General features: G+C 43.7%; 1 long non-coding RNA gene across 1 annotated transcript; it reads right to left on the bottom strand.

Moving 5' to 3' along the window:
* Positions 1 to 277: 277 nt before the first annotated feature.
* LOC144823380 (uncharacterized) lies at positions 278 to 26,718 on the bottom strand. The gene is made up of 2 exons (XR_013608782.1): positions 26,586 to 26,718; positions 278 to 4,410 (listed from the first exon to the last, which is right to left on the bottom strand). It is a non-coding gene; the product is annotated as an uncharacterized LOC144823380 (long non-coding RNA).
* Positions 26,719 to 27,550: the final 832 nt, after the last annotated feature.

The raw sequence follows: 27,550 nt of genomic DNA, 5'->3' as shown, positions 1-27,550 counted from the left end.
TAAGAAATGTTCCAATAAATCATGATCTGGCACACCAACAGAAGTGATATTTCTCCTTAATAGTAAATCATCCAAAAGTAATTATTAACTGCTCCTGTAAAGCGACTCTTAAAACCGAATGGATAATCTCTCGGCAAATTTGAAAAGAGACTTCTCCTCCACGGCCTACCGGGGGACGTCTTGGTGTCGTCTATGGATCCTTAGTTGTGACTATTAACAGAAACATAACAACTATCAGTTTACAGAGTAATGTAAGGAGACAAACCTGAAGAGGCCCTTGTTTAAGAAATATTTATTGTCATTTCTTCGAATGGTTAAAAATAGAAAAATATATAAACACACATATATACCATAACAATGGAGATGTATCAAACAGACAGCAAATCTAAATACTAAGATAGGAAAAAGGTAAGTTGGTGACCATAATGTTTGGGGTGCAAGCTTACTCTTTCTAACAATATCCCTAGCATCATTTGGTTTTTATATTTGGCTCTTAGATAATATATGTATATGCTAATCTACAATACATTACGATACAAATCTACACTACATTATTACCAGGTCATTAAAAAGTGCAAAGTTTAGCAAAAATATTACAACAAACATTTCACAAATTTACTACATAAAACAAAACAGAGCCCAGTCAGTGATGCTAGCTCACTCAAAGTGACAAGTGTCTGAGCAAGAAAGCAATTCTGTGATTAAACCCCTAAAAGGCACTATTGTCATTATTAGATAAGAGGCATCAATAGTGCCCCACATGGGTCGGACCAATGCCAGATTTTCGGGATATCTGTAAATGACTGCCACATAGATTATTTTGTGGAAATTTATCTCATGTGAATATTCACGACATCTGGCCAGGATCCAGCACTTCTGTGACACGGTTGAACACATCTGAGATAATCAGTATTCGATTAAAACATTTACAAATTTTCAACAGGTGTATTACATATGTGAGTTACTAATAACATTGTCCATTGTTCTATTAGTTATCATAATGATGTTCAGTTTTATAGGGTTGTTAGAATATTTTCACTCTGGATCACAACATTGGATTTTGAAAGCGAACTGTGGCTCACAAAAATCATGATTCGAAGCTACAAACCAAGATGCTCAGTGTGTGCAAGAGACAATTTCAACAAAAAAAATTAAAAAATGAAACAATGAGAATGAGAAAAAGAGGCAAGACAAATTAAGAACCTTTTATATTATTCCCTGTTGGAGATCAGTTTATCATTCAGATTTTGGGTTAACGTTTACCTTGGTTGATAACATGAATTTCTTTAAAACCAACAAAGAAATGGAAAAAAGAAAAAAAGAAAAACCAGCAAAAGATCAGAAAAAAACGAATTCACCTGAGCTGCTGAAACCATGTTGAACACTGAACATTGATGTAGAGGAGCATAAAATATGTAAGTATAAGGTACAGAATGTCTTATTCAATTTTCAATTCAAAATGTCTTAAACTTCACCCACGAGAGAGATCATCTAGCATAGAGTAGGCATGATGTAATAATTCCAACATGTTAACTCACAGAGTAATAGGATGTTAAAGAATCACAATCAAGTTAAGAGACCTACAAAAATGTAATTGGAAAATGACTACTAAACTGTTGCTGACGTCATACCTCATCAGGGCTATGGTAGCGATGGTGTGCTATGAAACTGACTTGGTAGGGTATATAAAACTTGTACAAACACTAGAATGGAGTGGAGAAAAACTCTCAAGCAGCGACCCGAATGAAACTAAATCTCCCAAAAAAACACCACCTTGAAAAGTAGGGGTGCTATACAAGCTACATATTAGACTGAGCCAAACACCGGTTCACAAGGTCCAAATTCATGCTCACTGTTGAGGAGCACAATGGACAGCGCATTGATTCCATTTAGGTTTATTGTAGATATAAGTACCTGAGTTGGAGGAAAAAAATCTAGCTAAGGCAGAAGTTTACAGGGAATAGCTATCAAACCGCAACCGGGGTAGAAGAAGGAGAGCTAACACAACGGCCAGGGTTAGAAGAAATGTTTAGCAACTGCCATAAAAGAGTGAAACATTCCTGAAATCATTCCGGTAAACCCAGAAAAGCTTAAAAAACAGTTTCACAGGAGTACAAAAAACACATTTATAAAAAAAATTAATGATAACTACAAACTCTTCAAGCCACAGCCTATGCCAAGTTATTAATTTTGCCTTTCATATCCACATTCCATGCATTTGTGAGCACTCATAATCCTTGTAAGAATTTGGAGCATCATAATGTATAGGAAGGTTGAGAACCAAGTTAATGGACAAGGCATTCAGGCCAGAATGCAAGAGCTAATATAGGCTGTGTGACAAAAGAGTAACTTTTGGGCTTTTTTACTGCAGCCTATGGAAAAGTTGCTAAAGTTTCCTCATGGAAAACTATGAACAGTATTCCACAATGTGCTACTAGCAGAAAAAGATTTATCAACTGATCTGCAATGTTTGTTGCCCACCAAGATCCACTGCATAACCACTAGCACTAGAGATCTGTTTACCTTCAGTTTGGAATTGAGGTAAAGAGGAGGTGTCGACGGCCCACAAGCACAGAGTAAACAACTGCTGAAATCCTGTTAGGAAAATGGGGAATTGTAAACAAGTTATTTTGTAATTTGGTTTTTGAAGTTACAGAAGTGTCACATGCCATACTGGCATTCTAACAAGGCTGAGACTCAAATATCAGACCAATAGGAGGTTGAAAATAAATGTCAGAAAAGAACTATTGATAAGAAAAAATTGTGTTAAACCTCACAGAGAATTCATACGGGTACAGTGAAATTGGATGCTAATTAAAGCCAAGCAGAAGAAGTCATGTTATCCCAGGTGCAAATGGCCCACTGCAGATTTAGTTAGGTTATGGATTAGAAAACAGTACCAGCTCATACAGGTAACGCTGTGGGGCGGTGGTGTGGGGCGGGGGAGGGGCTGTGTGGGGTGCTAGTAGAGTGTGACATACGATGGGAAAGTGTAGAGTAAGGAAATAAATAAATAAAAGCACTTTGTGCTTGCAGCATCGCGGACTCGGCGATGCGGAGAGTGCAAAGTAAGTGTTTTTATTTATTTATTTCCTTACTCTCCACTTTCCCATCGTATGTCACACTCCACTACCACCCCACCCAGCCCCTCTCCCACCTCACCGCCCCACAGCATTACCTGTAGGAGCCACCACTGTTAGAAAATCAGGTTTTTCTAGAACTTACCAGCTAGAAAGTGTCTTGAGTATATTGTTCACTGTTCTATAATCATTGTTTCTTTTTTGCTTTTGAGTAGATATTAATCAATTATCATATTATCTCTTTGGTTGCACTGCATATTTTGTTCTTTGAAACAGATTGTAACTATATTAAAATGATGATACCTCATCATAATAAAATGGCACTATGGGGTATATTTACAATGAAATGGCGCAGCTCCGTAAGCAAATCTGCTGAGCCGGGTTGCGTCTTTTCAAAAACGCAAGAATGCGCAGTATTAACAAGAATACGCATCTCTTTGCTCACCCACTGTGTCCGCGCTAATGCAGCACACATAGAAGGAGCAAAAACAAGGAGAAATAAAAGTATTGCTCCTTGTTGACCCACTCTAACACCTCCTTTTCAATGGTGTTAGATGTTGGCACTGCCTCAGAGTTACACATTCTTGTAAACCTGGGGCAGTGTCAAAAAGCAATGGTTGTTGCATGGGTACGCCCACAGCAACATCGCTTGCAGGCCCCTCTGACACAGAAAACTGCTATGATATTTACATTGCTGCATTCATAAAAAGTGACGCTCCAGTGGCGCAATGCCCTTGTAAATATGCCCCTATTTTTTCTGTTTGAGCTAATCCAATTTGTTATGATTTCATTATCTTCTATTTGCCTTCAGTAAATTTTGCAGCTTTCCTTTGTGGCCCCACGGTGCAGAAACCACTTCAACAACTTTAATCCTGCTCGGGTCCCATACACAATCTTTTTCTGACCCCTGTCTAATGATCCCTCTGCCAGGAAGTATCCAGGCTGAGTCATAGCCATGGTCGTGCCAGGTCTTCTGAAGTGGGTGTTCGCATTGGTCGATCTTCTTTGCTTTGCCAACGTTGATTCGCAGCTTCAACACCACATGTAAATGCTCGTTGCCAAAGGCAGCCCTTTTAGCTTTCGCAATGTCTCTGCTGACATACACACCTCTTCCTAGGGTACCATCTTCTGATTGCCTGAATCCATTCTGAAGGATGGATTCTGCGGCATCGAGCGTGGTCCCAAAGTACATCACGTAGATCTTGCAATTGATGGGTTCTTTATCCCGCTCTATTCCAGCTTCTTGAAAGAAAGGTAAATCTTCCTCTGCCCATATATTCGGCTCCTCAGGTTTATCTGTGCAGAAAAACTTCATTGTTGTGTCTTTGGCCTTGGAAAAAAAGTACAACAAATATTTTTATTACACCTGAAAAGATGCATTGCTATTAGATTATCATTGACACTTTTTAAGCACGCCCCTAACTTAGGACAGTGCACATAAACAATGGTAAGGAGTAGGTATGAATATTCACGGCCTGATTTGGAGTTTGGCAGACAGGTAAAGGTCTAGTCCCTCCTATTACAAATACACCGTATCCTAATGCGCTTGTAATAAGTAAGATGGGATAGTCATCACATTTGTGACAGAGTACCCGTCCCCCAAATTCTAAATCACGATTGGAAAAACATAATTTCAAATACACACAAGGGCGAAGGAAGTAAATAATGACCATAAGTTTGCAACATAGCAAAAGCTAATTTAACAAGAAAGAGTAGTCTTCAAGGACTGAAGAAAGTCCAGATGGTCTGTAAGAAGCTGAATGTCAAAAGAAAGAAAATTCCACTAAGTAGAGCAGTTCGCAGAAAACGCTTACAAGTATGCCTAAACTTTGGACTTTAAGGGCTCTCCAACCTTTTCTGTAACAAGAGAAACTTATGTACTATGAAAATTATCCTGACCTACCAATATTATTAGTGTTGTAATAGTGACAACATCAAAGAAGATTACAGTAGCGGCCATCCTATGCAGTGTTACCAGCGGTGATCACCTAAATGCTACAGGAAATTTTACAAACAGAATTGGAAAAAAAGATGCTGTTGATATGGAATGCCTTTACATAGGTAATACTTGACAGCCATAGTTATAATGCTCGTGGACCAAGGTAATATTAGTAATAAATCTCCCCAACACCACATGACTTATCAAATATCAGATTTAAAATGATTTTGGAAATTCTATCATTTTTCTTCAGACATCATCTAATGAGTCCTATACATAAACTCATTTTCATCGCAAATACATACTTTTCAAATTTGGTATAAATATATTAATTCTGTCACGCAAAATCTTCTAATTTAGTAGACTGGGCCATACACAGGAGAGCTACTCAAATGCAGCTGGAAAGCTACCAGTAGCTCACGAGCTACATGTCGGAGAAACCTAAACTGTGGTCTACCTTTATCATTGTCTCTCAAGAGCCCTAGACAGAGATAGCGGTGCAAACTTTAATGGCCTCCACAATTCCAAATGTCATGTTCCACAGGCAGGGCCAGATTAACAAATTCATTTGCACATTTAAATTTTTTACTAGCCCAACTGGCTAGATTTATGAGAGCAAGGTATTCACGTAGGCGTAACTTTGCACCCAGATCTTTTACTCCCTGTAATACGACCCCATGAAAGTGGAATGCGAGGCAAGGGTAAATCTCACAGAAGAGGTGTGGAGTAGCCATTTTATAGCCTAAAAGACTGTGAGCACCCACAAAAGCATAGTTTATAAGCATTCAAAATCTGATATCTAATCCTATTCACCCTTCATTGGTTGGAGATTAGCTCCTGCCAATGGTGTGAGAAAATCCCTTTCCAGGTTGAGAAGTGGACCGGAACATCCACAGCATTGTAGATTATGGGTGTAGGGTTATTCCACAGGAAAAATATACATTTGTCTTGGATAAAAAAGAAAAGTATTTAATTAAAAAGAGGCCCTGGCTTCGCAAAATGAGCTATTCTACTAATCATACAAGTCCATATTTGTCATATACCAACAACTTTCTCAGGAGTGTGCCTGAAAAGCTGTGAGAAGGGAAACTGCCACACATAGTTTCGCATTTAATTTTATGAATTCAGACCACATTGTTGCAGTTAGAGGTGGCAGCAGAAGAAACTGTTTCATTTCTACAATTGTGTTAAAATTTCACCCACACAGGGCCCGGTACAAGTTTTGCGGGAATATTGCATGCGTATTCCCACCCCTGGAAGTAACAATACCCCAGTCTCAGTAAATCTGGATTAGTGAAAAACCTAGCTATTACAAGGTAGTGCCTCAGAGATGTGAAATTACCAGTAGGAATCAGTATTTGCGCACCAGTGTCCAAATCTTGTTCACTATTTGGCTGAGAGGGTTTTTACACCAAGACAGTTCACCTGCTTAGAGCAAGCGAAATACACTGGTCAAAAAATGGAAGCTGTGGTATTTCTGTGAATCTTGAAATTTTGATGCAGCGAGTGACCCGCTTCCTTGGAATGGCCATCCCACTTGTACCCGGGCCCACAATTATACAACCTACTCGTACTTTTTTTTATAGTGCTAGCTACTGAAAAAGTTGCTAACTCACGTCACCGTAACCTCTACTCCTTCCGCTCAACACAAGCCTCCCCATTTTATCAACCTGAGAAGAATGAATGCATGAATGTGCCCTGCCTGGATTTGGACCTTTGGAATACATATAACACATAGATTTTAGCAGCATGCTAGATTACGCTAAAGACTTATCTGATGACTTGGGTAAACGGGTATTTAGTGGTGATATGTAAGTTTGCTTTATTATTTTACATATTCAAGTCGATTCCAAAACCCAGCCAGCAGCAAACTTTAACTGATTTTAAAGTGTAGGTCTGCAAGGAAAAACCTCTCACCAATATGCCAGTATTTGAAGATTAATGCAATAACTTGCATCAACCATCTCGAGTCAATGTTGACAACTCCTCGGAGAGGATGCCCAGCTGGACAGACCATTTATTCAATAAAAGAAATGCTTTGCTCCAGGACTGGGCACATTGTTCAGGCTAGTCGGGACTTGAAGTGGGATGTAAACAGTGGGTGGGGGAGGGCAAAAGTCTGTGAAAGGGAGTGACCTGTGTAATTAAGGGCATGACTCAAATACTCAAATAAATTTCTGTGATTTCTTAGTGAGTGTGCCACCTGGCCGGTATTGTGGTGCCTCTCTGAGCTTTCTGTGATTGCATCCAGATGTATAACACAACAACTGATGTTCACGTAAAACCAGCAAGGACTATTTGCTTTGTCAATGATTTTGTTGTAAATAATTACAATTTAAAATGTGTTAATTATGACTGTGAACTGAACATAACTGATGGCTGTGGAAGGAAGGGGTAATGGTCTTCGGAGTGACTCAATCATGCCCGTTACATTCACTCAATGGGAGACAGGGCCGGCTTTAGCACTGGTGCGGCCCAGCGCAACAACGTTTGCTGGCGCCCCCCAATGACCACTTCCACCACAAATTCTCTCCCTACCACCCTTTAACAGTGCCCCTCAAGTCTTCATAACCACTCTCTCTCAGATTCATTTAATTTGTTTTATAGCACCACTCATACCAGTGTAGGGTGTCAGAGCACTTTACATCATAAGACGTGCATAAGACAGAGGACTACAAGGTGTAAGAGTCACATGTCATCCATACTGGTAGGCAGTAAGAGTGCTTGGTCTGGAGAAGTACAAAATCAGAATTTAAAAAGTACCACCATGGTTGAGGGTTCTCTTTAATAATCAGAACTGATTTCTACTCAAATGATCCTTTTTAGCAAATCATAATGCTCTAATCTATACCTTGCAGATGTTTGATGTCAGTTATTAGCTCACTGTCCTATATTAGGATTTTAACTTCCAAACTGCAAGTAACAAAAAGGTCTCTCAGACACAAGCAGTAACCCACTGACCTATTTACACTATATGCACTTTGTGGTGTGGTACAGGTGCTTTGCAGCAGGCATATTAGCCCTCTCCTCTACCTTACGATGAGTTAAAATTTCCAATAGACAATACTCTAATCTCTCTCCAGGAAGAACATTAATCGCTGGAGTTATCTTGACATTTTTATTGTTGCCTGAAAATTGCTGGAGGCAATGAGCGGGGCAGCAGGTGCTTTTAAAGCCAGGATCTTGTAAACAGGGCACCCCACCTGAAGTAAGCGCCCGATGTGGTCGCACTGCCCTAGAGCTGGCCCTGCTGGTAGACATGTGAGCCCTTTTTCTCTCCACATCTCCATTTATGTGTTATACCTTGTCTCTTTGCTCGCATATCCTTCTCTTCACCACCACCAAACACACAGTGCACACACCTGCGAGCACTGCATTTTCTTTTATTTTTGCCTAGTCAATATTCATACAGAATCAAAACTGCAACTCGGATACGTGATCATGGCGATATGTCCTCTGCAGAAATGCCAAGTATTGGCTGGCCATCTGTTCTGACCACCTTTCTGACCCAGTGACAGTCACTGTGAGAAACTCGCACTGCCTTCAGTCTAAACGCCACACCTCTCAATCGTGGCCCATTATAAATACATGGAGGCAACTCAGTTCAAAGTCTGCACTATACACAAAAAACATACAGAAAGGCATCATAACTGGAAAAAGCAAATGCTTAGGGAATTTAAGATTAAGTGAAACACGACACAAGAGGGCATTAAATCGCTGACATGGATTACTTTAACATTCTTCACTTTCATTAGTTACAAATCACTATGGGCCTCATTACGATGTCGGCTGGCGTTGTGGAATTGGGACCAGCGGCGCCGAACCCAGTATTAGGATGTGACCGCACATGGTGCGGTTGCACACTCCCATCTCTCTATGGGAGCTTCTACTGCGGTCGGAAACCGTCCGCAGCCCAAGTTCCCATAGAGAAATGGGAGTTTTTGTGAATCCCTGCACAGCATAGCAGGCACCACACGGTGTCTGCCACTTACTGCAGGGATTGACAGGGGGCACCACATGTGCCCCCCAGATCACCAACCGGAGGCCACTGTTGCTAGAGGGCCTGCTAGGAGCCCCCAAAGTCGCTTTCCTTTTTTTTTTATTTCAAAGCATTTTATTAAGAATTTGTCACATTCATTTAAACATTGCTTTCACTTCACAGGGTGACACCCTTAACTGGTCGTACCTGCTTGAGGTATTCGATATGGTTTATATGATCGGATGTCCCCCTTAGTACTGTCCTACTATAGGAGTAAAGATGTGTGAAAAGATGGAAAAGAAAAAGTGTGTATAGGAAAGGAGAGGTTGTGCGCAATGGTACTTTGCTCACCCTACTGTCTTCGTGTGTGGAGAAGGCCTTTTTGGTAGGTCACTCTGTGCTCCTGTTGATCATGGGGGCTCATTGTGACCCAGGAACTCATCCAGTTTGGACCACATACCTCTGGTCGCTGGCTTCCAGGGTGAGTTGCGGAGTGCAATGCTATCAGCGCCTCTCAGGTATATTATCCAGTTGAACCACCCCTTAAACAATACCCTCCCTGTGTCTTTCCATTTGGAGACCACCATTTTAACTGCTGAGGTTAACAGAAGGGCCAGAAGGTCCCTGTTTTGTTGTGTTTGCAGAACTCCGGGTTTAGTGTACATCCCAATATTTTCTTACTACACATGAATACCTCTTCCCAAAAGTTCTTTACTTTGGGGCAGTGTAAGATGAGGTCTCCTTTATCCCTCTCACAGTTCCAGCATAAGTTGCTCTCTCTAAGGTCTAGTGATGCTAGTTGTGCTTGTGTCCAATACGTCTTGTGTAGTAGCCAGAGCTTTGTCTGGGCCAGTGCTGGGGTTATTTTGTTCCTCGGGGGGGGGGGGGCAAAGATTCTCCAGTTCGTGTTTGTTCAGAGCGGTGTTGTGCAGATTTGTCCAGTAATCTGTTAGTTTGTCGTTGATTTTGTTTGTTGTTGTCACTTCCGACCACTGTCATTGTAATACGACGGACGCAAGAGACATTTGTTGAACGCTGCCCCTAGCCCCGTTCTTCCCCACCCCACTCCACATAAGCTGTTTTAAGTTGGGGCAAACATCTGTCAAAAGTGTTTCTCGAAATGAAACCGCGTTGTTATTTTCGGTTCTAGGTGTCTAACTGGCAGGCCTAGCCCAAGAAAAGGCCACTCCCTGCTGAATTTAAACTTGAAATATTCAGCAGTACTGTTTAGCTCACATGATGAACGGCAGAACAGTCATCTTGTTTGACTGACTAGAAAGTCCCGGGAGAGCAGCTCTTCTGTTGACTTTACTGACCTTTTAGTGAGTTTAAATTGTAGCCAGCATATCACGACTGCCACTCACTGTAAAGGTCACATTTTAGACCAAGTCTGGACAGCTAACCTTGAGATTTCTCCTCCCTTAGTGTATCCCTGTTCATGGTCTGATCACCTTTTTATTTCCTTTTATATTAATCTTGCTTTGGCTGTCCGCCCGACCCCCATTTCTAATTTCACTGCCCGTAACTGGAAGCATGCCGACCTTACGGAGTTTCATACCATTCTGACTTCTACCGCCCCTGGGGAACAGAGCTTGCTGACCGATCAGGTTAGCTCCCTTGATCATTGGTTGACATCTGCAAGTGATAAAGTAGCTCCACATAAAATCATTAAAAGTAAACGTCCTCACGACGCTCAGCGTTGGTTTACTGACCAACTAAAATCTGACAAGCTGTCCCTTCGCCAAGCTGAGCGTCGCTGGCGGCATAATTACGACCCCCAAGCCAAGTCTGAATATGTGGATCTACTGAAACATTATAAAAAATCTATTTTATCAGCTAAATCCCCCTATTTTTCCCAAAAAATTATCGACTCCGCTTCCAAGACTAAGGACATTTTTTCCATAGTCGAGGAGCTTACCCTGCCAGACCGTGTCACCCCACAACCCTTACCCTCCCAGGGTTTGTGTGATTCTTTGAACTCATACTTTTTGGATAAAATTGTTACCATCAAAAAGAATATCCCTCCTTTCCCATCACCCACTCCTCCACCCCTGCCTCCTATGAACCCCTGCCGACTAGAGGCCTTCCCTCCCATCTCCCGGATGGATTTTATCTCACTGTTACATTCTGTGAGTTCGGGATCTCCTAATGATCCCTGTCCCCCTCAAATCCTCAGGGACATTTTTCTGGCTTGTCCAGACCCTCCGTTGTCACTACTCAATAAATCGCTTGCCACTGGCATGGTCCCCGAATCTTTTAAACAGGCGGTGGTTGTTCCCATTCTAAAAAAGCCAGGGGCCGATCCGTCTGTCATGAGTAATTTTCGACCTATTTCTCTCCTCCCCTATTTGGGGAAAATCTTGGAGGCCTATGTCACCCGCTGTCTCAGCTCATTCATCGAGAGCTCCTCCTTTTTGGAGAAGCATCAAGCTGGCTTTCGTCCAGCTCACTCCACCGAAACAGTCATCGTAGCGGTGATGGATGTGCTGAGACAGGGAGCCGACAAGAACATCGCCCAGGCTCTTGTTTTACTGGACCTGTCGGCCGCATTTGACACGGTCGATCATGCTATCTTGATCGACCGTGTCAACAATGCCGGCATCCAGGGTATGGCTCTTGCTTGGATTAGATCTTTTCTCCATCAGCGCTCTCAGGCAGTTCACTTGTCCAACTTTTCTGCCCCCCTCACTCCTTTAGTTTGTGGTGTCCCTCAAGGTTCCGCTTTGTCCCCTCTTTTATTTAATCTTTATATGCAACCCCTCTTGGTCTCCCTCCGTCACGCCCCTGTTACTATTTTGAACTACGTGGACGATCTTCAATTGATCTTTCCCGTGGATTCATCCCCTTCTTCCTGTTCCAACTTTCAATCAACCATGCTGGAGATTTCAGAGTGGATGCAGTATAGCCAGCTGAAGCTTAACCCTAATAAGACGGAGTTGGTATTGATGGGTGGGCCAGCCAATCCTTGGAATTCTAGCTTCTGGCCCCCCTCCCTTGGGCCTCCTCCCTGCCCTGTCAAGTCGGTAAAGAGCCTTGGTGTCATCATTTCGAACGAATTGTCTATGAGACCCCAAATCAATGCAGTAACATCATCCTGCTTTTTCCATCTTCGCAGGATCTGCAAAATTCGCAGGTTCCTTACCACTGAAGCACTTATTTTGGTTATCATGGCCTTGGTGACTTCACGCATTGACTATGCCAACTCCCTCTACTTAGGTACCCCGGCCTGTCATCTTTACCGGCTGCAGCTGGTGCAAAATCAGGTGGCTAGATTGGTATTCCATCTCCCGAAACACCAACACATCTCACCCTTGTTGAACAGATTGCATTGGCTCCCGGTGGCCTACCGCTGTCAGTTCAAACTTGGTTGTCTGGTGTTTAAAGCCCTCATCGGCCTTCATTATCTCCAGCCTCCAGCGCTATACTCCATCTAGAGCACTCCGATCCACCTCTCATAACTTGCTTACGATTCCTAGGTACAAAAGGAAAAAGCACGGTGGTTCATGTTTTTCCTTTCTGGCCCCCACCTTGTGGAACTCCCTTCCCTCTTGTTTTAGACTCTGTCCTAAGTACGATTGTTTTCGTAAACTACTTAAAACTCACCTTTTCAAGCTAGCCTATTGAGCCTTCTACAGTACTGTCTCTCCTGCATTTGTCTTGAGCGCCATGAAACCTTTGGTGACCGTGCGCGGTATAAATGCTTTTAACATACCATAACATAACATTAAGATACTGAGACATAAAAAGATTATACAGAGACATTTCATTTTCCCTGAGAATCTGTGAGATATAACAGTCAATCAATCAATCAGGGAACTTTAAAAACACCCTACTCACCCGTGAGGGTCTCAAGGAGCTGGGGAAGGTGTGCAGCTCTGGGTCAGCCGAAAAGCCACGTCTTGAAGTCCTTCATAAAGGTTTGCAGAGTAGAGGAGAATCTGATGTTGACTGGGAGCTCGTTCCAGGCCTTGGCTGCGATGTAGGAGAAGGCTCTTCCACCTGCTCTGGTTCTGAGGATGCACAGGGTTTGTGCTAGGGCGAGGTCAGTGGAGCGGAGGTTTCCTTTGGGTATGTGGAAAGAGACTCTTTCGTTGAGGTATTTGGGTCCAATGTTGTGGAGGGATTTGTAGGCGTGGGTGAGGAGCTTGATAGTTAATCTCTTCTTGAAAGGGAGGGAGGTCTTGCAGAGGTGTTGAGTCATGTGCTCATGTCGTGGGGTCCCGAGGACGAGTCTGGCAGCAGTGTTCTGGATGCTCTGGAGTTTGTGCAGCAGGGATTTGTTGATTCCGGCGTAAAGGGCGTTTCCGTAGTTCAGTCTGCTAGTTGTGAGTGACGGCCATCTGGGCTCCGGGGGGGCAGGGGGGGGAGTCCATCTGAAAGTCTGAAAGTCTTGCGGAGGATTCGGAGGGAGTTGAAGCAGGTGGAGGCGACAGTGTTGATCTGGTGAGAAATTGTAAGGGAGGAGTCAAGAATGATGCCGAGGTTTCGCGCATGGTCCGTTGGGATAGGTGGGTTTCCAAGGGCAGAGGGCCACCAGGTGTTGTCCCAGGCAGTGAGGGAGGGTCCGGGGACGAGGACCTCTGTTTTCTCTGAGTTGAGTTTTAGGCAGCTGCTGCTCATCCAGGCTGTGACGTCTCTCATTCCTTCCTGGAAGCTGTGTCTGGTGTCTCTAGGGTTCTTCGTGAGGGAGAGGATGAGCTGGTTGTCATCGGCGTAGGATACTATGCTGAGTACATGCTGTCTGACGATGTTGGCGAGGGGGGCCATGTAGCTGTTGAAAGGCATAGGGCTGAGCGATGATCCTTGGGGTATTCCGCAGTTGATCTCTGTGGGTTTGGAGCGGAAGGGTGGGAGTCTGATCCTTTGGGTTCCACCCTGACAAAGGAGCAGATCCAGTCGAGGGCGGTTTCCCATATGCCGGCATCGTGGAGTCTGCTGCGAGATTGCAGTGGGAGATAGTGTCAAAGGCTGAGGAGATGTCTAGCAGGATGAGGACCGTGGTGTGGCCCTGGTCGAGTAGCATGCGGATGTCGTCGGTGGCGGTGAGGGGGGCGGTGGGTACTGCAGAAGCTGGACTGGGAAGAGTCAAGTCTGGCGTTCTCTGCGATGAAGGTCGTCAGGTTGGTGTTGACGATTTTCTTGGTTACCTTGGCTGCGAAGGGAAGAAGAGAGATGGGACAGTCATTTTTCTTGTCCGTCAGGTCAGCCGAGGGTTTCTTGAGGAGGGGCTTGACCTCTGCACGCTTCCAGTCATCTAGGAAGAAGCCGGATTCGAAGCCAGCATTGATGATGCCATTTATCTCAGGTGCTATGGCGGCAGCGGCTCTGTAGAAGAAGTGTGGTGGGCAGGGGTCTGTGGGGCTCCTGAGTGCGTGCTCTTCATGGCCGTGGTGGTGTCTTTGGTGGTGACTGGTGTCCAGGTGGTGATGGTGGGCTGGCTGTCATCGCTGGACTGAAGAGTGGTTTCTGGAGTCTGTTCGCTGAAATTGTTTTAGAGGGCCTTCATTTTCAGGTGGGAGTAGGAGCTGAGCTTGTTGCAGAGGTTATGGGAAGGCTTCGCTGGGGGTTTGGTGAATTGCTGGATGATGTTGAAGAGTTCCTTTGAGTTGCTGGAGTTGGTGAGGATTTTGTTACGGATGAAGGTCCTCTTGGTGGATCTTATGAGTTGGTGGTATTCTGCCATGGCGCTCTTGTAAGTGGTCTTGTCCTCGGTGGTTTTGCTGTTTCTCCATTGTTTTTCTAGGCATCTGTAGGAGCGTCTAGCTTCTTGGAGATCGTTGGTGAACCAGTTGGCCTTCAGGGGGTGTTGTCTGTCGGGGTTGCGGAGGAGTGCAAGCTTGTCTGCACAGCTGGAGATCCAGTGGTGTAGTTCCTTGGCTGCAGAGTTGGTGGTGGAGGGGGGATCGTGGATGAGGGTGGAGTTGAGGTGCTCCACTGTGACCTTGCTCCAGTTTCTTTGTGACGGGCGCGGAGTGGGCTTGTGAGTGGTGGCGGTGTTGAAGGATAAGTGTACGCACTGGTGGTCTGTCCAGAGGGGCTGCGAGGTGTGGCTGAGGCGGTTGTTGGTCCCTCTGTGAAGATGGGGTCGAGGGTGTGTCCTGCCTTATGGGTGGGGGTGGTGATGAGCTGCTTCAGTCCGCGGTTGGCAAGGTTGTCCAGGAGGGTGGTGGAGTTGGGTCGTTGCAGTTGTCGAGGTGGAAGCTCAGGTCTCCGATGAGTATGTAGTCCGTGGAGGCGATGACGTGGAGTGCGATGAAGTTGGCAATGGTAGTAGTGAACAAAAGCGCAAGGCCCTGGAGGTCTGTAGGCGAGGGTGCCGCGAAGAGTCGTACTAGGGCTGGTCTGGATCTGGAAGTGAAGGTTTTCGGTGGTGGAGGAGGAGTCGCTCATGCTGGAGGTGGAGATTCGGAGGGAGCTCTTGTGTGCAATGGCAAGTCCTCCACCTCGGCGGTGGGGGCAGTCCTTCCTCTGGATCTTGTATCCGTCAGGGATGGCGGTGGCGATGTCGGGGCAGAGGAGGCATTGGTCCAGGTTTCCATGAGGAAAGAATCGTGGTTCAAGCACGAGTTAATCAACGCCCAGCCGGGACTTCTGATGAGTGTTCACGGACCGGCCTCTACTCCACACTCTGAACCGGAGCCAAGGATGTATCGTTTTCTTTTTTCCCTCCCTCTCCTGCACTGTTTACCAAATTTTTACGTTGTACTTATATCTCTGTTTGCTTCCTTACCGCCTGCCTACTATGTAATGCAATTTTTCTTCTGTCCCTAAGGGGTGTATGCAAAGCGCTCCTCTGATACCCACGGGTCAAGCAAGCGCTATATAAAACTTTTTTAAATAAAAAAAAAAAGTATGGTGAGAGAGTGTTGATGAGGTCCCAGATCTCTACGGCATGTCTGTGCAGGGAGCGCACGCTGAGGAAGATGCACTTCAGGGCTTTTGTGGTGCGGGCATCCAGTGTGGGTGTGGCGGTAGTGGGGATGCTGTGGATGGTGAAGGATTGACCGCAGTGTCGGCAGGAGAACTGGCCGTGGGTGGTGTTCTGTGTAGACATCTGGCAGTTGTTGTTTCTTCCGGGGTGAGTGCCACAAGGGTAGCGGAGTCGTAGCTGTGCCGGGGTGGAGATCCAGGGTCCCTGGCGCTGGTCGCAGAAGGGTGCAGACGGGCTTACCTTTGGCACTCCAGGAGCACGTGAGCAGCGCGGCCGCCATTAAATAGGGAGTGGGAAGGGAAACGCAGCTGAGAAGTGGGAGCGGGAAACAGCAGGGGGAGGGGCCACGGGGGCAGCAGCGGCCTGAAAAAGGGTGGCAAAGCGGGCATGGAGGAAAAGTGGCAACAGACATTGGACAACTAAAGAATAACAGAGCTAGAAGTAAAAGGCCCACTATAAAAAGGCTCAATACAAAAGAATGCCAGAACTACAAGTAAAAAAGGCACAATACAAAAAGGCACGATACCAAGATGCAGATCGGCGGAGAGCGGACTTGAACTCTGCCTACACAGGGCAGCCACTGGCACAAAAGCAACAGCAGCACAACAGCGGAGTGCGGGGGGAGAGACCATGTCTCTGACAGGGAATCTGACAGGAATTCATTTATTGCCTTGAACAGCACCCCCAGGGTAGCAGTTGGTGTGGAGGACACTAAAAGGTCAAAATTACTATTCTAACTCCAGTCCTAGAATTTTTGGGGAAAGAGTGACTTTCCCCCAAATATCTCAGGTAGCCTAATTAGTATTCCAATGAACTGCCCCCCAGGGTAGCAGTTGGTGTGGAGGATACTAAAAGGTCAAAATTACTATTCTAACTCCAGTCCTAGCATATTTGGGGAAAGAGCGACTTTTCCCCAAGTATCCCAGGCGGCCTATTTAGTATTCTAACCTCAATCCTGGAATATTTTTTGGAAAGTCATACATTTCTCAAGTATTTCTAGGAATGCTTCAAAAGTAGTAATTTTGAATGGCAGAAAGTGCTGCCCTGAGGGTGCAGCTCAAGGGAAAAACTAGGAATACCGGAGAAAGCTCGATCGTATTTCTTTCCCTGAACTGTGCCCTCAGGGCAGCAGTGGGTGTGGTGGACACTGAAAGGTTAAGATTTCTATTTTAAAGCGTCCTAGAAAAATTAAATCATTTAGCACTGCCTCCTGAACTCCTGGGTGGAATTAATTGCAAAGCAGGTCATTTTTAGGTTTCGCCTATTATCATTCGCTTGCGAATGTAATAGGCGAAAATTCAAGGGCTCAATCGACTGGTCAAACCACTGCGGTTTCTTCACAGTGCATGTGAGTCACGCGGGTCACGTGACCACACAAGCACGCGCATCTCCCTAATCCGCCTGCCCCCACCAGACTCTCCCGCCCCCATCCGGCTTCCCTCCGCGCATCTGCCTGCCACACTTCTCCCCTCGCTCGCATTCCTGCCCCCCCACCAGGCTCTCCCGCCCCCATCCGGCTTCCCTCCGGCCAAAGCTTCAGTTGCGAATCGCTGTTCGAGAGTCTAAGGAACTCCGGCCGACCGACGCATTATTTACAAACAACTTTGCACTGCACTTATGAATAAGTGAAATCTGACACCCTTGCGAGGTACCAACTTTGTAACAGATAAACAAATTGAAAGTTTAAATGCTTTACATCTCAGACTGCCCCGATCCCCACACAGATTCTGTTGGCATGCCCCACATCTCGTAATTAGCATATTCTCCCGACTATACTTGCATATCCTCTTTGTTTGTCAACAACTTGGAATCTTGAGCAACAGAGTAATCCACCACTGACAAGCGCCGTAGGAAGGGCTCATATTCTAACAGGTCTTCCTATTAGTATGGATGTGCCTGGGACAGCGACCGCATTCACTGCTACCTTACTCCTCCGAGAAGCACCGAACCCGACTCGAGGAGCCATCCTGCGAGAGAATCCGTTCAGAGATGCACTCTTTTCGAGCAATTCTCAGAACTTCCTAGGCAGAAGGAACGCCCAATGAAAAAGTGCGTCTGCCCCAAATTCAGACGCGCAAGTTTGTGTTATTGTTTTGTTGTGTCTTAAGATTGACTTGTCCAAGACAGCAGACCAGCGCGCGCAGGCGCACAACATTGACTCTCCAACACAGACACAGATCTACAAAACACCCATTTACACTCACCAAATGGCGATTACACACACTAGCGTATTTTGACGAACACACTCGCACACACCCACTCATATTTTGACTTCTCTCACTGTAAGCACACACACCCTGGTTAGAATAGGAGTGCTTGTAAACAGCACTTGAAAGATTTAGAGACACAAACAGTTCACAGGCAAACAAATACGTACATGCTCACCCACAAAATACACACACACACAACATGAGTTAACTTGAGTGTTCTGACTTGTTAATGAGTGGATGCGTATTTCTAAGGAGGGAAAAACAAGCACAGACCGCACAAATAAACACGCAAGCACACATTGTGCAAAGAAAAAAAAGAAACACACACACACACCAGGATGCACAAACTCGCCCTTATAGTGCACTTAAAAGTGTAGGGGCACACGGATGCGCCGACTTATACAATCGAACAGGGTATGTGCACTCGCTTCCACCCATCAACAAGACTAACAAGCACTGGCATTGCCAATAGGTTTCGCATTTGGAAAGTTGGAGCTATTGGTTTTGTAAATGACATTTTATATTTATATATCGTTATTGGCATTGTCAATAACAATATATAAATATAAAATGTCATTTACAAAACCAATATCTCCAACTTTCCGAATGCGAAACCTATTGGCAACGCCAGTGCTTGTTGGTGGAGTAGTGTTGTGTCATACTCCGGTGAGATAATCAACTGTGTAGCACATGACGTGCCTCGTTTCTCAAGTGTATTTTCTTACCGCCACCATAGAAGCAAAGGGGATTAATTCCTAGGCATAAAGCACTGTAGGAAACTGAATCACTTAATCTCCCAGTGACAAACAAAAATACAATGTGTAACATGTACTGATTCTGGTGTAAAGTGCTCTGATGGCCTCGAGCCAGCTCTGCACTGAGCAAAACCACATATAGTAACAACTTGTCACGGGGGTACCCTGCACTAAAACTCTTGCCTACTCTGTTAACCTGGAAGAGTCCATGTAAACGCGGCTTTTAGAATTTGTCTTCAGCAGAAAACCGTAACCTGTTTTACCAAGTTTACATTCGCTTGATGGTTCTTCCGTGGTGCTCCAGCTCTCTGTGTCATAGCTTGTCTCACTGCTCACATACATCTGATTATGGTCTGGCTTGACAGCACAGCTGTCACCAAACAATTATGTGAGCACCACTAGAAAGGGGCTTCGGCTCTGTCCACATGCTCGGAGCCAGCAGTACATGTTTTGATTGGGCAGAAGTTGTGTGCTTCCACAAACACGGGCTTGCCCTCAAAGCCCCTGTGACCATTTTGTTTATTTATTCAGTTGCCTGAGCTTGAACTTTCAGGGGCACAGGCAAGGCATGGCAAAGCTATTAAAGTATCTTAGATAACTAGATAATTTATGGTGTTTTTCTCTGTCAGCAGCATAGACAAGTGCAGTCATTAATCTACATGGATTTTTAGGTCTGGTTTGACAGTGGAACTGCCAGACAATTTAATCTAAACACATATTATTCTACAGTTCTGTCCCACCACACAAATACATATGTATTCCCATGCTATCTACTCATAATGCTTCACGTTACCATACAGAATTGCTTTAAAGCGTGACTCTAATTGTTTTTCCCTTATTTCCAGGAAAGATCGATTGGCACTACCAATACTTGCTATACACCATGGTATTCTCTCAATGCAGAATTGTATGTCCAGTAGAATTCTGCATTGGGCAAGTCAGCACCTATTTGCCAGGTTTAGGTGTGGTTTACTGTTGAATTATCAGGCGTAAACCCCACTTACAGTAAACAGCTCTGAATAGGGCCCTTCCTTAGGATTATATCAATTAAACTTTGAGACTCTGACATGTTTCAACTAAGCTCTACCCCCTAAAGCACCCTACAAACAAATGTAAAGAGACACAGACTAAGGTGCAGCCTGAGCATACACCTATACATAACCATTATAGATACGTTTTTGGGTCAATGCATCCGAACATTATGCATAGCATGAAATATATGTAAAACTATATTTAGCATACGCAAACATTGCTGAATTAGGCATGATTTCTTCGCTATGTGTGTGTGTGTGCGCACGCGCACACAGTGTGCATTGTTTACAACCAGTGGCGGCTCCTCCGCTATGGCGGAGGAGCGTCGCCTTACTGCTCTGGGAGCAGTAGTTAAAAGAAAATTAAATGATAAAAACCAGCGTTATTATGATGTTAGTTTTGTGTTTCCTGGTGCAGGTCATAGCAAGACTGGCAGAGCAGGGGCCAGGAGTAGGAGTAGTGATCCACTTTAAAGTGTGCAGAACTGTTTGGCTGGCCCCCTTGGGCCAACCATAACAGTCATGCTCACTTTGCATGTTCTGCACCCAGGCTGCATTACAGCCTGGGTGCAGAACATGCTCAGGCCCCCATTCTCCATATGAGCACCAATCCACGGCGCTCAGACCAACCGCAAAGCTGCGCTGCAGCATTGTGATTGGCTATGAATAGTAAGGGCATTGGGTGCCTCCTGCTTCGGAGGATCGAGAGGATGCGGGAGCAGACCGAGAAGCGGCAGCCGGCCACCCTGAAGCTGTTTTTTTTTTTACAACCTTCCCTCCCTCCCTGCCCCTCCACCTCCGGTAAATAGCAGCCGCCACTGTTTACAGTACACACAAGTAGGGTTGGGAACAAGGATGTTTATTTTTTACTGCACAGTACTTTCCTCTACAATACAAACCCTCCATATTACAAATATTTCTTTCATAGTGAGGCCCAAATAAAACAAACATCTCTCCTACCTTATCTCTTCATTTTGATCTATGGCCCATACTGTGATGGAACACTTCTATGTTTTATGTGGACCGTAATACAATGAAATACATGTTTTTTATCCTATGGCCAGTACTACAGCTGAATACATGTTTGCTTTACATTGACAGTGTAGATTAACTTTGTTCACATGTGGCAGGCACTAAGATGGAATAGGTGTTTTCTTTATGGGCTGGTACTCTCGCAGAATACATTTTTAGGCCTCACTGCTGACAGATTTAGCTGTCTGGCAGAACTCATTTTACCAATACTTTAAAAAGTGCACGCAAGAAGTACTACAGAGAGTGAGCTTTGGGTCAGCCTACTTCAGCCATTCACTTGTAAGGTTTTTTCATGGGTTACCATTGCTTGGACGGGTTGTCCTTCAAGACCTTGGCCTTTGTGGATTTTTGCCCCAACCAATTTTTGTTCCCTTAGGTGATGATGCTCAAGAAGTTCTTTTGTTAGACTGGCAGAAGAAGCAACATGATGCACAGCTAATCATTTAGAGCCACTATGTGTTTGTGGCGTTAACTTTACTGACAGAAAAGACATTTGAAATTCAGGCTTATTCCTTCTTTGTTTAGGAAGTGTGTCCTGTTTGTTTCTACGCATGCTGTGGTTATTCACTGTTCACCCTTGCAAGTTCATTTGGTTTACTTTGCTGGTGTGATAACACTTTGTTGGATTTACATCCTTTGTCCTCCAAGTAAAGGGGAGCATGCACATAAGCTTAATTACAAATGCAACAAAAATTCTTGCCCGTTGTCAACAGTCTTTACTATGCAAATAATATGCCACTGTAAGAAGTTGAACAAGGAGCGTGCGTTTTTCTTAAAGACAATTTTCCTGGTTAAGAGAATACGCACATGCAGGACTGCAGTCATTGGTGGCTTGGACTCAACAGTTCCCCAAATACATTGTAAGATGGTAAAGATTTTGTTGGCCTTTGAAAAATACTTGAAAGCAAGCCCGTGAATGATCACATTACATCACTAAGACTTTTCAGGACAGAGGGCATATTCTGAAGGAAGTTTCAATTTTAAGGTTTTAGGAAAGATATTCTTTTAGAATTATTTTTATTGTAAATGTTTGTGTGATTTCCTTTTAAGGCGATTTTACTTTAATCTCGGTTGTATATTGCAAAGGAAATTTGTTATGGTTTTAATTAACTAAACAATAAAGACTAAATTCAAATTCAAATTCAAAAATTCTTTACTATGCAATGGTTTGCTGTTTGTGACTTTTAGGTTCGCCACTGACACTACAACCTCCATCTTCTGGCTCCTTATTGAGGGCCCTGCTTAACTATCTAGTGCAGTTCCTTCAGCAAAGAGGCCCTACTTCCAGGTCCCATCCTGTTGTAGTCTAAGGGGTTGTTCTTTGTGGTATTTTATTTATATGACATTGGGGAGCAACACACATGAAGTCTCAAAACTATTACTAAAACTTCCCCTAACAAAAAGCCAGACCAAATAGCTTTGCCGTTGCATGTTCAAAACATTTTTACTTTGCCATTGCTTGTGCTTTATATGGCCAGTAATATGTTAAAGGAAATATTTGTTGTATATGGTCAATACTGTGATGAAATATGTTTGTATCATATATAATTGACTGTGTACTAGCAGGAAATAGGAATATATATTTTTATGCTGAAATCATTGAGTAGGTGTTTGTTATATATGGGCCATACTATGATGGAATATTTCTTTTTGTATGTGGCCAGTACTTAAATGGAATAGATTTTTGTTGGTGAAGCACAAAACTATCTTTATGGGGTCTACACAATGTGGCCTTTATTTAAAAAACACTCAATGTATCCCATCATACCACTGTCCACGGAAAACAGGCACTTTTTCTAGTACTTTACACATAAGCAAAATTATATTGCCTCCTGGAAATGTCTGTTATAGGAAGTGTTCAAAAATAAGTCTAGAAGGGCGGGCTCACTGCCTAATTTTTAAAGACCATCCATAGACAATAAATTACATGTAATGGTTTTAAATGAAACTCATGTACATGATCAGTGCTTTTATGAAAATCTGACATGCAGCCCTTACACTCCTAGGGTGGACACTCTGGTCTGTTTAAAAGAAGCAGTTGTTTGATAGTAGACAGACCATGTAAAATATGCATCTGCTTCCACCACAGTACTGTCCATAAACAAACAAAAGCCTCTCATCTGTGGCAGCACTGCCCATGTGAAAGACGCACCCATCCAATTGTAACACAATCCACTGGGAATAAACAGCTGAATATCTTTCATACTCTAGACCAGATATTAAAGTGGGTTCATCTGCCATTGCAGGAGATACTTAGGGGAACATTTCTGGCGGAAAAGTAAGGAAAACAGGAATTTTCGCTTCGTTGAAGCCCCCATATGTATGGAACTAAAACGCTCCACAACCATGTAGTGGGGTGGGGGTTATAGAGTTAAGTCCACCTGACGTGGTGTCCGGCCATTTTAGAATGGGTGGCAGATTCGCTACTTAGCTTGGCAAGGTTAATTGTGTGGCGTGGCAGAGGCAGTACTCTGGTGGAGCCGGTAGGGGGCACCGTCGGCGAACTGTCTACCATCAAGAGTGCACTGAACGGGACTGTGGCAGCACCAGATGTATAAATAATGGAATCTCAAGCTCATGGTTTGATTCTGTGAGAAACACCGCATCCCCTGTGCCTGGAAACAATGTTATGTGGCCATGTAAAAAAGTGTCAAAATGTGTAATGTAACATGTGTGGAATGCGCTGTCCTTATCAGTGTAACCCTTCTGCTCCCTATCGTCGAATGTGTCGGCTTGTAGCTAGATGTTCTCAGAACAAGGCCATCCCAGTGGGCAGTGGCAGAATGCGCGCCATACAAATGCCTCTGACAGAACACAGGGTTTCCACGGAAGAAATGTTTTGTTCATTAATAATACTGGATTCACAAAGTTTATTTTTCGTAATTATGATATCTGTCTATATTTTTATCAACATGGGACGGGGGGTGGGCTGTGGGTGGGTGGCATCAGCTAAAAAAAAATACATTCAGGGGTTAAGTCCAGCTAACATTACAAACATAAAACAATCAAAGCTTGGGACCTTCCTAAAAAAAAAAAAAAATAAAAAAAAAAAATTACAGTGTGGGAAGTTCAGTAACCGCAAAAACGCTATTAATACGTGCTTCCCACCTGAAAAACGATTTCATTATGTTGCACCCCTTTACAGAAATAATGTATATTATGCCACTGACTTAAAAAAAAAACTAACCAGTGTGCCTCCAAACTACAAAAGGATTCAGCCAAGTATAGTGGCCCCACTTACAAATTGATTCAGTCAGTTATAGTGCTCCGACTTACAAAATGAGTCAGTCAATTATAGTTCCCATTACCTACAAAATTCTCTGAACATGGTACCTCTCCCCAACTTCAAAAGGAATCCATTTGTGTTGACATTTACTTTAATATTCAATTGTGCAGCTCCAACTTCCAAACTTCCTATAAACTGTGGTACTGCCACCCTACCCTTACAAAAAGAGCCAATGTAGGTCTAGTGCCCATTGTGGTACATTCCAGTGAGAGCCTCCCCGCCAAAATATTTTGTTTTCACATTTCCATTTTAGATTTAAGCTTTGCCCCACCCCCACATTAAAAAAAATCTCCACTCAAGTCAGGGGTTCCACTTACAAAAACGTTGCTAAAATATGGTGCCTGCTACAAAAAATAATTGAAGAGTGCCTCCATTGAAATTCAAGTGTTAAATTGTTATATACTATTGGTTGTTATTTTTTGGCTTGTGCGACAGATAATTGTTAAAATTGCATCTATATCTGATACCGCTTCCACCCACTTCAGTGACCAATTGGTGTAGGCACCTACCTGTACTTCCAAAAGCATATAGGACCACCTTTACAAAAAATACTCTGAGTGTATACTGCTGTACAAATTCCATACCCCTCTCCAATCCATACAAGTCATTCAATTGTGAAGACTATACTAATAAGAAACACTTTACTATGTCCCCTCTTATAAAACAATGTGGTGCTACATACATAAATAGGTATGTGACTGATGTATTTACTGGTTGCAAAAATCTGGTTGCAATTTGTAACAGGTATTTTGGCGATGTGAAAAAAATTACCAAACCATCCTAAGTACTTATAGGTCAATTAGCTAAATTCTGATTCAAAGTGGGTCGTAATCAGACCTACCTCATGAATAATAATGTGGAAGATCATAAATTGTGACTCACTCCCTTTGATGGCCATGACAGGCATGTTGGCTAGAGTTATCTGCCCATCATGTTTGTGAAGGCCTTTCATTAAAATGAACTTTTTAAAATGCAGCTGGTTTTCCTTTTAAGAAAATGACGGTGCATTTAAAAAGAAAAGCATACATTTTATGAAAAGTTTCTGTCATATTTGGCAATGGTCCCCTGCACCACCACCTACATCCCAACTAACTTTTTTACATTCACAAGCAGAAAGAATCCCAAGAGGACCTCTTCTCCCTTACAAATGGCTTACCACGCCAACTTGGATGTCAGTCATTTCCAAATGTTTTACAATTGCATTTCAACAAAGCAATGATACTTCACTTGCAGAATCGCCTAAAGGAGAGGAGACCTATTACACGCCCGCCACCCACCCAAATAGCAATTCGGCATGGAGCTGCAAACAAATCTGAGGCGTCAGTAAAACTTTACCAATTTTTAAATTACTGCTAGTACATGGCAAAAAAATGCTTTGTTTGTGGTCGCAAACAGCGATTCAGACTACCAGCGACAGTAAAATTGTTTACTACATCTGGCTGCTTGTGCGGAACTCTGCTTTAACCCCGGCCTACTCCATTGTGACTTCCTGCCCCACTAATGAAAAAACTCCAATTCATAGTGCTGACTCTACTAACCTTTAATCCTCTTCAATTCTTAGCCCCTCACTACAAAAATAAGCTAGTCAATCTTGACATCTCCTCCCTTACTGATTTATTTTTAGGAGAGATGCCTCCAATTATTTAAAAAAAAAAAAAAACCTTTGGTTCTTCAATGACAAACATACAATTAATGTGTAGTGTCCTTGTTTACACACAGACACAGCCGAGTGTCGTGCTCACTTTTCTAATAAACTCGGTGACAATATACTGCCCTTACTTCCAAAAATAAACTCAAATGTTATGCACCTCTCCCTTAGAAAAGATTCTGTCGAATACCCACCTTCTACATTGGAGGTGTCCCATCACAGTGTCCTCTTCAGACAAACTTTAATTCCAGCGCTTCATACCCACTTGCACAAACAAATCTATTTAAGCACTGTCAGGTGGTTGTGTGTATGGGTTGTGTGTGCACGTCTATCTGGTATTGTTTGCAGGTACCTGCCATGAAAAGTGTGTTGACAGTCGTGCTTGTATTGTGGGTCAAATGTGGGTATGCTATTTTGTGCCCGTGTTTCACAGTGTCACTTGTGTTGGTAAATGTATGCAGCAGTGGTGTAATATATTGCCCGGCCTGTGTGATGTGTTCCTGTTAACCCACTGTGATCTATAATTATGACGCACTGTTATGAAAAGTATGTTCTCTCTTGTTTTTTTTTTTTTTAGTGTATGTGTGAGCGCGCTTGTGTATTTCGTATGTTTAATGGTGTCTGTGTGTGCTGATTTGATTCTAAAATCGTCGGTGTATACGGGGCACACTCACACGAATTCTGATAGACTCACCGCGAAGACGGAAGCTCCGGACTGCTTGCCGATGACTGGCTGTCGTGTGATTTTACAGCCCCGGCTGGTGGTTTCGGTTTCATTTCTTCTTTTTCAGCTGCTCAAACAGGGCGCGTGGCTCTTCCTGGTTCGGTGGTCATGAAAAATGAGCCGGGTTCGGAGGGTGCACCCATTTTCAACCAGCCAAGTATGCTTTCGGCTGACGACTTCCACAGATATGCTAATCCGAAAAAATGTCAAGCCCTGCGAAGTGACCCAAGGCTGTAATACGGCGCTGCAAAAAATATTTGACTTACAATTAAACAAATTATCTTGTTTAAGCGAGAAAGTGTACGACACCGGAAAGTGTAATCGATTACCAACACACATGTATGGTGTGTGATGATGAATGGTGTACTTTGCGAACATTATGAATTATATGTTCTTGGGCGCGAAGGTGTGAATGCTCTGAAGGGTGCGTGTATTATAAGTCAGAGGTCGAAATAACAACTTTGGTTTAACAGAATTAATTTCTTTTAAATCAAAGTCGTGTCCTGGCTTGCGTGACTTAAAGAGAGCCTAGGGAAGAAAACAGGTGTTCCAGCAAATATTGATATGACTTGGACCTCTGAGGATCTCCCTGCACATCAATCACAAAAGTATAAGACAGTCACACCAGAATGTATCACAAAACTCATACATTATTGATGAGGCCTTCGTTTTGCCCACTTTTATTTCTGCTTGTCCTGTCCATTTTTTATTAACAAATGCCTTTTAATGAGTAAGACCTGTACGGTGTTTACAATGTTTTATTTTTCAAAAGTAATCAATCCGGATCAGACCAACGACCGGGCAGTATTTTTGGCGTGTGATACGGAGGGCTTTGAGCCCCTTGTTTTGCAGTAGCCGCACGTGCACCTGCATGACTCACTAACATAGGGTGACCAGAATTTTAAAGGCAAAAAACAGGACATTTCACAAGGATA

The sequence above is a fragment of the Lissotriton helveticus genome, chromosome 3_1 (genome assembly GCF_964261635.1).
Source record: "Lissotriton helveticus chromosome 3_1, aLisHel1.1, whole genome shotgun sequence".
Lineage (NCBI taxonomy): Eukaryota > Metazoa > Chordata > Amphibia > Caudata > Salamandridae > Lissotriton > Lissotriton helveticus.
This window is presented reverse-complemented; position numbering and strand designations above follow the sequence as displayed.